At 41.1% G+C, this 12,453-nt stretch overlaps 1 protein-coding gene across 2 annotated transcripts in view; it reads right to left on the bottom strand.

Annotated features, from left to right (window-relative positions):
* The window catches only part of LOC109865631 (spectrin beta chain, non-erythrocytic 1), a 100,986-nt gene that overhangs the window by 83,117 nt on the left and 5,416 nt on the right, over positions 1-12,453 (bottom strand). The gene's annotated exons all lie outside the window — the stretch shown is intronic.

Raw genomic sequence — 12,453 nt, 5'->3', positions numbered from 1 at the left:
GTCAAGGATTTAAACACAATTACAGATTTGTGAAAAGTGAGAAAATTGTGAAAAGTGAGAAATTTGTGAAGTGAGAAATTGAATGACAATGACACATTTTGTCATAATAGAAATGACATTATAGTGAAATGGAGACAACAGTGTTACAATGTAAGTTGTGTTACCCCACTCAAAGTGAATTAGCCAGCAATGTGTTGCTGATGCCTAAGGACAAAACTTATCAAGACACACAGTGCCATCTTCTGGTAAAACCCGAGACTCACTTCTACCAGAATGTTTTCTATCAAATATACCACATTCAATCAGGGTAGCCCTTTCCTGTAGTCAATGACCAAAAGCACCCTCTTTGGCATCATGGGTGGAAAGTTATTCATATTTTTTCACATTTTCATCATTAATAAAGATAATACAAATTAAACAACAAAAATTCTGTGTTTCTATGTCAAACCGTTTTGTTATATTTCAGTCTCTGTGATATATATAAAGTTGATGGCAGCATTAGATTCAAAATATTATATTTCCATTTTTAAATATAGCTACCCTGAAAGTCCTGAGCTCTTTATTTAAAATAAATGTATTGACACCAGATGGTATCATGTTAGTCATCATTAATAGTGACAAGGAGAGGAACTGCTGTTTGACAAAGCAAGATATTGGTATATCAAACTCCCCAAAAACTTTACTCTTATTTTCCCTCTCCTAGATTTGCAGTCCTCTATTGTTGAGTGTGCTTCCCTTGGAATTCTCTCAACCAGCTTCACCTGGAGCGCTTTTCCATCAGTCTTGAAGGAGTTCCCCATATTCTGAACACTTGTTGGTTTTTCTTCACTCAGCGGTCTAACTCATCCCAAACCATCTCAATTGGGTTGAGGTCGGGTGATTGTGGAGGCCAGGTCATCTGATGCAGCACCCCATCACTCTCCTTCTTGGTCAAGTAGCCCTTACTCAGCCTGGATGTGTGTTGGGTCATTGTCCTGTTGAAAAACAAATGATAGTCCCACTAAGCGCAAACCAGATGGGATGGAGTATCACTGCAGAATGCTGTGGTAGCCATGCTGGTTAAGTGTGCCTTGAATTCTAAATAAATCACTGACAGTGTCACCAGAAAAGCACCCTACACCATCATACCTCCTCCAACATGCTTCACGGTGGGAACTACACATGTGGAGATCATCCGTTTACCTAATCTGCGTCTCAGACTTCCGTCCATCCCGGACTACATCTTTTAAATTATTTGAATAACTTTTTAAGCACTTACAAATTCGTAGTATATTGTACGAATTGGAATTCGCAACATATATTTTTTTTTAATGCAGGACATAACATATATGAGGTACTGTAGAAGAGCCATTCGCCCTCTGAAACATGACCCTGCCAAGCCGCACTGCTTCTTGACACATTGCTCGCTTAACCCGGTAGCCAGTCACACCAATGTGTCAGAGGAAACACAGTGCAACTGGCGACTGAAGTCAGCTTGCAGGCGCCTGGCCTGCCACAAGGAGTCACTAGAGCGCGATGAGACAATGACATCCTGTGACAATTGTGTGCCGCCTCATGGGTTTCCCAGTCATGGCCGGCTGTAACACAGCCTGGGATCTAACCCGGGTCTGTAGTGCACCCCTCGGGTGGCCCCATCCATATTCTTAATACAAAATAAATGTTCTGTTTTAATGGAATGATTTAAGGGGAGATACATTTTGTTCATCATATGAAGTCCTAGGATTCAGCGAAAGGTTCATTAGCAATTACGTATTAGTGGTCTTAACATTTACTGTATGTAAGAGGAGATATCAGCCCTCAAGGAAATAGAGGAGATATGGGTTGGTATGGAGCTCTACAAATGGCATTTGTTTATTGTCCTGAAAGGAAAGAAGAGCTAATAAGGGTCCTCGAATGGAACTTGTAACATGAGCCCTCCAAACACTCCCTAAACCTGTGTAAAAATTAAGATATAAAAACAGACTTCCGTCAAACCTAAAGTATGTCATATATCACATGCAGAACTGATGCATTGTTGATTTTAAGATACAGGTATACTTTTTGCTGGGTGAGTTTAGGTCAAAGGTCATTCTTCAGGTCAGGTCAGGCCAGACTGTATGGGGTCAGCTAGTAGATTAATCTGTTCATTCCTTGTAAGAAATCCCTTAAGAATTCAAAATATGTGTAAATTGTATTATTTGTAGTGTGGTCTTATGCCAAATACTGAATGGGTTTCTTAAATTCCTTGGTGTGTGTACGGATGTTTCCTGCAAGTCAACATGTACTCCTTGCCCTCAATATAGTGTAAAATTCGCTATAAACCTTTCCATCTGCTAATTTCAGAAACTACCCACTCGGCAAAAACTGGTTGAACCAACGTTGTTTCCACGTAGTTTTAAAAAATGATCAAAGTGATGCCGTTGAATCAACGTGGAAAACTGATTGGATTTGCAAAAAGTCATCAACGTTCATCAACGTAAGGGAATTTCGTTTTTTTTCCCACCCAACTTTAAATCCAATGACATGGGGACATGTTTTGTTGATTTCACGTTAAATTCACATTAGTTGACAACTCAACCAAATGTAAATCAAAAAGATCCCCAAGCCAACTAAGGGAAAGTAATTCAAAGTATTTCTGCCGTTTTGTTAATCTCACAAAGTCAAAGAACTACAAATCCCATATAGCCTATTCCACCTCGTGCTGCAACACTGCTTGGCTGTGGGCTGTGCACACGTGAAGAACTGAGTGAAAGATAAATTTTCAAGATTATTTTTTTTACCACGGTTAGTAAGGAACTAAACCATAATTGCTCCTGTTAGTCACACTGGATAAGAGCATCTGCTAAATGACTAAACTATAAATGTAAGGATATTTCACCAACTAGGGAACTGAGATCCACATTGATCAGAGATGGTGCAATCATAGAATATCAACCCCCCCAAAAAAAATCTACTTATTTTTACAGATAGTGAGGCAAACGTTTTTTCATTTTCATCATGTTTACTTCACAGAATGGGAGCAGGCTACACAAGATACATGCCAGTTACATGGCACCTCCATTGATGGGATACATCCTATTTACATACATTCCAAATACTGTGGATATGGGGTATATTCAAAATCTGAATGTCCCACCTGCCTCCTCCCCTAAGAAAAAGTATCATGATATTCACACACAATTCAGATGGTATGTAAATCCAGTAAATAAAAATCCGGAATACTCCAATGATCTGTTACGTTTCATATGGTATGTATTAATTTGTGGATGTCCATCATCCATTCCATATGATATGTTATGAATGGCAATTCGTACAATATGTTATAAATGGCAATTCGTACAATATGTTATGAATGGCAATTCGTACAATATGTTACTAATTGCAATTTTTACAATATGTTACAAATTTGCTAAAGTTATAGGCTCACGAATTCCAATTTGTTGCGGCTAACGTTAGCTAGGCTAGGAGTTAGGGGTTACGGTTAATCCTATCCTTTTTTGCTCATGCAAAAAATCAGATATCTCCACCTTTTTGGTGGCGATTTTTTAAATTATGCTAATTAGATTTCTGCAGGGGCACGGACATCGACTGTAGGGGATTAAAGGGTTTTAAGGTTAGGGTAAGCTAACATGCTAAGTAGTTGAAAAGCTAATTAGCTAACATGCTAAAGTTGTCCTTGATTAGATTTGAACATGCAACCTTTGGGTTGCTAGATGTTCACGTTATATACACCTACTCATCCATCTCGACCAACCACCCTACCTTTGGTTTTGCCTTAAGTAACCTTCTGTCTTATGTAAACATTCCAAACTATTTGAGTGTCCCGGATTTACATTTACTATGTTACGTCTAGTCTATGAAACTAGACTGCATCCACCCCCTCACTCTGAGCAATAGCAGAAATTGCAACAGCGTGGATATTAGCTTGGCAAATCACCATGGAGTGCTATACACCCAGCAACCTTTGTGCTATGTAACAGTTTGCTGTTGTGTGGCCCGGTTCAGTCCGAAGCTATCGTTTACCATCTACTCTTCACAATGTCCGTCATGTAAAGCTGTCTGGACAAGAGGGGAATGAAGGCCATACCTTCCTGATATAGCAACCGTCTGGCATCACTCACCATGACAGTGCTGCGTGTTTCTAAACTAGTGTTAAGCTGAGGGTATGCATGTGTAATGATGGGGCGGTCCTAAGCAGGTGAAACGTTTTAATAAAACAACGACACTAACATAAGGCAGTACGCCGATACACAAGAACAATACCAGCTGGTGAGTGAACATGGGAGAGTGACATATAAAGCGGAGAAAATGATGAAGTGATGGAGTCCAGATGTGAATCCTAATGATCATAATGATGATAATGATTCACAGGTGCACGTAATGAGTGCCAGGTGTGCGTAATGATGAATCCCAGGACCGGTGGTTAGTACTCTGGCGACGTCATATGCCGGAGGGGAGGAGCAGGAGCAGATGTGACAGCATGTTTAAAATCCACATGGCAATCACAAAACAAATTATTTACTTTGCAAGCAGGACATTCTACTAGAGCATACAATATGTACACATTTTCAATGTATTAAGCTACCAGACAATCCTTGTTACATCACACCTCCCCTTCCCAAACACACACACACAACAAATCTGATTTTGTGTGTCTCCACACACCCACACAGACGCTGCTCTACACCTTGCATTGCATATTGGTGCTATGGATACAGATTGCATCTATTGTTAAGCCCCCCTTCACTACCTCTGTTTAATGTGACAGTAGAGACATCATGCCACTCAGTCTTTGTGCATTCAAACATGTATGCTATCCATGGCATGTAGTTTGCAGCTGACCATATTACTGTATGACTTGCTTTTTGTAATGCATCACTAGCATATCAGGCAATTATATTTTGGGAGGGTCTCCTAACTGGACACACATGCATGGAATGTGTGTTAGCACAAGTGCTTGCTTCAGCAGTGCTACAGCTTTTTAGCATGACACACATAGAACAAGGCCCTACAGAAGGCACTCATTTATATTCTACTGCATATGTGCTGCAAGAGATCAAATTGATCAGAGTAGGATTTGAAACTAGATTGTTTATAAATGGTGTAGATTTGTGCCAAAACAAGGCACAATTAAAAAAAGAATTTCAATCAAATTGATTGAAGTCCAAGTACACAAACCAATTCATGTGCAGAGTGAGACTAGTAGTCACAGTATTACTATTGTCATTCTTTGTGCATCATATGCCCATCATTACAACCATATATCCTAGTGTAGGTCTAGATCAAGGCAACAACACTTAACTAATGGAAATGCTGTATACTGTTAAAAGTCTCTTACACCAAGACAATGTGAGACTACGGTATGTACATTAAAACTGGGACTGAAACATCATGATGACGTACAGTAACAGCAATGTCTGCATCGCCCTCCATGTACTGTATCTCTGCCACTGGAGGGCGATGCTAGAGGACGGCTTTATGGACCTTGCAGGGTGTAGCTGTAGTGACCTTCTAAAAGGTCAAGGCTGACACTGGACTTCTGGAAGCACTCTCAATCGCAGGGTCAGGGAAAAGCCACAGCAGAGTCCAGAGGTGGGACCAAGTCAATGTCTTACAAGTCACAAGTAAGTCTCAAGTCTTAGCACTCAAGTCAAGTTCCAGGTCAAAACAGGCAAGTCCGAGTCAAGTCTCAAGTCAAGTCTCATGTCCTAAACAAGTCAAAATGTTCTCTCCACCAAATGTAAAACCATTTCATATTTTTAACAAGAGTAAGAGTATATTACATTTATGCAAATCATGAACGCTTTTAAAAATATAGGCTTGTACACAATCGAACAACCTTAACACACACCCTCTCTGCGTGTGGTTACAGTAGGCTAACGTGTGTCAATGGTTTTAGGAACAGCAGTAACATCAGGCAGGATTTAGGCTACCGACTGCCTAGTCAGTTGAACCTCAATCTTTGGTGCAATGATCACGTTCCCGCACTGACTGACTGTGTGGAGGCTCACTGATTTAACGTTACGTTAGCCTACATGCTACACTAGCAAAGTTAGAAACTATATAACTGTCGGCTATATTAGCCACGACTTACCGTTCTTTGTGCAACTTCAAATGTCGAAAAAAGTTGGAAGTTATTGCGTCTCCGTCTGTAATTTTCTTCCCGCATGTTTTGCAGGGTGCAATGTTTGTTGATACAGCGTATTCTTTATATCCGAAAATAATAATTTTGGGTATCATCTTTCCAAGGGCTCTGTCTGAATTCACCCGCCGACGTTCCTCTGCACTGCCACGCGCAAAGTCATGTGACTCGAGTCCACACCTCTGCAGCAGACGTCCCATGATGCTCTTTCGGTACCTTTCAGGTTTGGACACAAACACTGCTATTTTGTGAATTCCAGATGATGATATTGGGCTTTGGTTTACAGGAGGCTTTGGGAGTCGCAATAATACAATGTCTCACTCAGCCCTGAATCCTAATTTACTTTGACATCCACCTGTGTAACTCAAGTTTTTGAGTGCAAATCTTCTATTGACATTAATGTACGAAAGCATGTGCATCACAAGCTAGGATTATCAAGGAAGAGATCCAAGCCTTCCAATCAGATCTTTGTCAACTGCTTCCTTAGCTGACCGTATCTCTTCAAATATTATTATATTTACAGTCAATGGCATACTATGCTAATCACTTTCTCAATGTAGCTTGTTGATGTATACCATGTCCAGAAAACACATATTTGAAAAATGGTACAAATTGCAGAAATGTTTTATTTTCATATGAGCTACATGAATGTTAGTAAAGTACGATCCATTCTTAAAAGGGTGATTTTTTTAAATAAATGGAACTCATCTGCAGAGTTTCTGCACAGTTACTACTGGCACATGCACCACTAAATAATACACCAACATTAATTAATATCTAGTAATTTCACCAATTGATAGTGATATATACAAGGAAAGGATCAGGACACAGTCTATACCAGGGGTGGACAAACTTTTTGGCTCGAGGGCCACATTGGTAAAAAGGGTAAAAAACGTAAATTTGTGGGACAGAAAAAGGGAAGTTATTTGAAAATATATAGGTCCATTATAATTTCTACATACTCTCTATCTAGTTTTAGAAGTTCAAGTGTGGCCTGGAGTCCCAAAATAATAATTCCCCCACCTCCAAAAACCTCACTCAAATCTCCCATGGGCCAGACTGAATGGATTTGCGGGCCTGTGGGCCATATTTGCTACAACTTGATTAGAGTCCACCTGTGGTAAATTCAATTGATTGGACATGATTTAGAAAGACACACAATTGTCTATATAAGGTCCCACCGTTGACAGTGCATGTCAGAGCAAATATCAAGCCATGAGGTCGAAGGAATTGTCCGTAAAGCTCCTAGACAGGATTGTGTCGAGGCACAGATCTGGGGAAGGGTACCAAAACATTTCTGCAGCATTGAAGGACCCCAAGAACAGTGTCCTCCTTCATTCTTAAATGGAAAAAGTTTGGAATCACAAAGACTCCTAGAGCTGGCCACCTGGCCAAACAGAACAACCGGGGGAGAAGGGACTTGCTCAGGGAGGATACCAAGAACCCGATGGTCACTCGGACAGAGCTCCAGAGTGCCTTTGTGGAGATGGCAGAACCTTTGAGAAGGACAAACATCTCTACAGCACTCCACCAAATCAGGCCATTATGGTAGAGTGGCCAGACGGAAGCCCCAGGGACTGGGAGACAAGTCAGGATCCAGGGGAAAGATGAACGGAGCAAAGTACAAAGATATCCTTGATGAAAACCTGCTCCAGAGTGCTCAGGACCTCAGACTGGGGCAAAGGTTCACCTTTCAACAAGTTTCTGAATGTCCTTGAGTGGCTCAGCCAGAGCCTGGACTTGATCAAACATCTCTGGAGAGACCGGAAAATAGCTGTGCAGTAATGCTCCACATCCAACCTTACAGAGCTTGAGAGGATCTGCAGAGAGGAATGTGAGAAACTCCCCAAATACAGGTGTAGCTTTATCCCCAAGAAGACTTGAAGCTGTAATTGCTGCCAAAGGTGCTTCTTGGCTATAACTTAACAAAATGTGGAAAAAGTGAAGGTGTCTGAATACTTTTTGAATGCACTGTATATCACTAACGAAAACATTTAATGGGTTGTGCTTTATTTTATTGTTGACTTGTTATTAATATTTACATACAAATTAACTGTTCAAATGGTAATTATCTAATAATGGCCAAATTATTACTTTTCAGTTCATGTGATGTAAATACTAGCTGAAATTCAACTGCCAAATAAAGTATTAGCCACAAAGGTAAATTTCCCATTAAATGAAAAGAAAAACAAAGATCAAATATTTACTTTAAAAAAGAAAACACTCCTGGGTGTAACCAATGATATCTTTATCAGCCACTGGAAAGAAACAAGATTTACCATGCCTATAAGAGTAGAGAACCACTAGGATCAGATAGTGGTGTGGGAAGAGACCAGGTAGGGAGTATCATCACCTCCTTCCTCTGGGTTGTATTATTGGCCAGAGGAGGTGATAGACCTCTCTCTGGAATGTGGCTAAGGCTAAGGCCAGAAACAAATGGCTGATAACGTTGGTTTGTTATCAATACTTTGATTAGTGGATAAGGATACATTGTCACAAATTACACACAAATTATATAATCTGGTCCCAAACTGGATTGTGGTTCCAAACTACAGTCGTGGCCAAAGGTTTTGAGAATGACTGCCTCAGTTTGTATGATGGCAATTTGCAGAATGTTATGCATTTCAGCCCTGCCACAAAAGGACCAGCTGACATCATGTCAGTGATTCTCTCGTTAGCACAGGTGTGAGTGTTGACGAGGACAAGGATGGAGATCACTCTGTCATGCTGATTGAGTTCGAATAACAGACTGGAAGCTTCAAAAGGAATCATTGTTCTTCCTCTGTCAACCATGGTTACCTGCAAGGAAATACGTGCCATCATCATTGCTTTGCACAAAAAGGGCTTCACAGGCAAGGATATTGCTGCCAGTAAGATTGCACCTAAATCAACCATTTATCGGATCATCAAGAACTTCAAGGAGAGCGGTTCAATTGTTGTGAAGGCGGCTTCAGGGCGCCCAAGAAAGTCAGGCAAGCGCCAGGACCGTCTCCTAAAGTTGATTCAGCTGCGGGATCGGGGGGCACCACCAGAACAGAGCTTGCTCAGGAATGGCAGCAGGCAGGTGTGAGTGCATCTGCACACACAGTGAGGCAAAGACTTTTGGAGGATGGCCTGGCGTCAAGAAGGGCAGCAAAGAAGCCACTTCTCTCCAGGAAAAACATCAAGAACAGACTGATATTCTGCAAAAGGTACAGGGATTGGACTGCTGAGGACTGGGGTAAAGTAATTTTCACTGATGAATCCTCTTTCCGATTGTTTGGGGCATCCGGAAAAAAGCTTGTCCGGAGAAGACAAGGTGAGCGCTACCATCAGTCCTGTGTCATGCCAACAGTAAAGCATCCTGAGGCCATTCATGTGTGGGTTTGCTTCTCAGCCAAGGGAGTGGACTCACTCACAATTTTGCCTAAGAACACAGCCATGAATAAAGAATGGTACCAACACATCCTTCGAGAGCAACTTCTCCCAACCACCCAGAACAATGCCTTTTCCAGCATGATGGAGCACCTTGCCATAAGGCAAAAGTGATAAGTAAGTGGCTCGGGGAACAAAACATCAATATTTTGGGTCCATGGCCAGGAAACTTCCCAGACCTTAATCCCATTGAGAACTTGTGGTCAATCCTCAAGAGGCGGGTGGTCAAACAAAAACCCACAAATTCTGACAAACTCCAAGCATTGATTATGCAAGAATGGGCTGCCATCAGTCAGGATGTGGCCCAGAAGTTAATTGACAGAGGTTAATTACAGAGGTCTTGAAAAAGAAGGGTCAACACTGCAAATATTGACTGTTTGTATCAACTTCATGTAATTGTCAATAAATGCCTTTGACACATATGAAATGCTTGTAATTATACTTCAGTATTCCATAGTAACATCTGACAAACAATATCTAAAGACACTGAAGTAGCTAACTTTGTGGAAATTCATATTTGTGTCATTCTCAAAACTTTTGGCCACGACTGTAGATTTGATCAACTCTGTGGCCTTGTGGTTAGAGCAGCGTTTCCCAAACTCGGTCCTCGTGACCCAAAGGGGTGCACGTTTTGTTTTTTTGCCCTAACACTACACAGCTGATACAAATGATCAAAGCTTGATGATTAGTTGATTATTTGAATCAACTGTGTAGTGCTAGGGGGAAGGAAAAAAACTTTTGGGGGGTCCTGAGGACTGAATTTGGGAAACCCTGGGTTAGATGGTCCGCATCAACATTGTTTGGGGGTTCAATCCCTGGCCGAGTCATACCAAAGACTAAACATGGGACCTAATGCCTTTCTGCTTGTCACTCAGCATTAGTTTGTGATTTTGGCAATGAGGTGTATGTATCTGCGTGCAGTTGGATAGAAGTTGCTAACTAGCATAGTACAATGACTCGAAAAGTCTACAGGAACAGCTAGCAAACTATCTCTAACTTCTTTCATACTGGACGCAGATACATAAAAACGGTATCCACAAGTTCATCCGACTCTGGGGAAGAAGATAAGATTTTATGTGTGTGAACTATCCCTTTAAGGAGATGGATTGGGGCTAAGGCCCTGCGACAGACTAGCATCCTGTCCAGCAGTTGTACTTGTACATCAAGCTGCCTCATGCTGCAGAAACAGGAGGAAAGTGAGGATACCATGCATTTCATTAAACTTTTGTGTGTCTTCCTCCAAATATTCTTGTTTGCATGTCTTCATTAAAATCTTCCAACAAATATCTAAGGGACTTGAACAAATACATGAAAAACAAGTTAAGTATCTATCTATCCGTTAGAACAACCTCATTTAAAGTTCTGACCTACATTTAAAAAATCCAACTAGCCGGCAGTCGTTTCCGTTGTCCGTCAACCCCCATAGAAAAACAATAAGGTAAATATGTATTTGGAGGGTAGACCATTTCAATCTGAACGCGGCCCATGACAACTTTATGCAACAGGTGGAATTAAGCGTCTAAGTTCTATAAGTGACTACCTGTTTGTAGGGCTATATATGTTTATGTAACCAGCCAGATCCTCACGAGCATGCCTGTTTGTCTGACGTCTTCCCAAGAAAAACAGATTAATAACTTGCGATCCAAACATTCCCGCTAACAGGGCTGTGTGTATGTATCATGTTTTTAAACAACTGAAAAGCGGTTTGACCTGGGGCAGATACCTCACTACGGGGATAGAAGACACGCTTGAGTCAAGCCTGAAAAAAAGCCATAAACTGGCAATCCCCAATCCCACTGGTTTCTCCTGTAGACATAAATACATACACTACGGTTCAAAAGTTTGGGGTCACTTAGAAATGTCCTTGTTTTTGAAAGAAATGCAAAAAATGTTGTCCATTAAAATAATCCCAAATTGATCAGAAATACAGTGTAAACATTGTTAATGTTGTAAATGACTATTTTAGCTGGAAACGGCTGATTTTCTTATGGAATATCTACATAGGCGTACAGAGGCCCATTATCAGCAACCATCACTCCTGTGTTCCAATGGCACATTGTGTTAGCTAATCAAATGTTATAATTTTAAAAGTTTAATTGACCTTCTAGACAGAGTTGCAAAGAAAAATACATATCTCAGACTGGCCAATAAAAATAAAAGATTAAGATGGGCAAAAGAACACAGACACTGGACAGTTGAGGACTTGTGAGGCGTCTGTTTCTCAAACTAGACACTCTAATGGACTAGTCCTCTTGCTCAGTTGTGCACCGGGGCCTCACTCTCCTCTTTCTATTCTAGTTAGGGCCAGTTCGCACTGTTCTGTGAAGGGAGTAGTACATAGCGTTGTATGAGATCTTCAGTTTCTTGGCAATTTCTCGCATGGAATAGCCTTCATTTCTCAGAACAAGAATAGACTGACGAGTTATGTTATTTTAATTGTCAGTCGGTTCCTCTCCTTGTTCGGTTGGCGTTCGGCGGTCGATGTCACCAGTCTTCTAGCCATCGCCGATCCACTTTCCATTTTCCATTTTGTTTTGTCTTGTTTTCCCACACACCTGGTTTACATTTCCCTCATTACTTGTCATGTATTTAACCCTCTGTTCCCCCCATGTCTGTGTGTGTAATTGTTTATTGTCAGGTTGGCACGCTTCCGGCTGGTTTGCGCCGGGTTTTGTTTTATGCCCGTGCTTTGTGGCAGCCGGTACTTTGTATGTGGTTGTGGTACTTTGTGCTGCCTCACTTGTTCTTTGGGCATTTGTTTTTGTGACGGAATTGCGTTCTGTTACAATGATTGCCTCAGTAAAGTGCTTTGTCCCAGCTACACCCACCGTTGACATTAATGGACAAACATAGCTTTTCTTTCAAAAACAAGGACATTTCTAAGTGACCCCAAACTTTTGAACGGTAGTGTACATCAA

This window comes from Oncorhynchus kisutch, linkage group LG20 (assembly GCF_002021735.2).
Source record: "Oncorhynchus kisutch isolate 150728-3 linkage group LG20, Okis_V2, whole genome shotgun sequence".
NCBI classification, from domain to species: Eukaryota; Metazoa; Chordata; class Actinopteri; order Salmoniformes; family Salmonidae; genus Oncorhynchus; species Oncorhynchus kisutch.
Note: the sequence above shows the minus strand (reverse complement) of the source record. Positions and strands in the feature narration are given on the sequence as shown.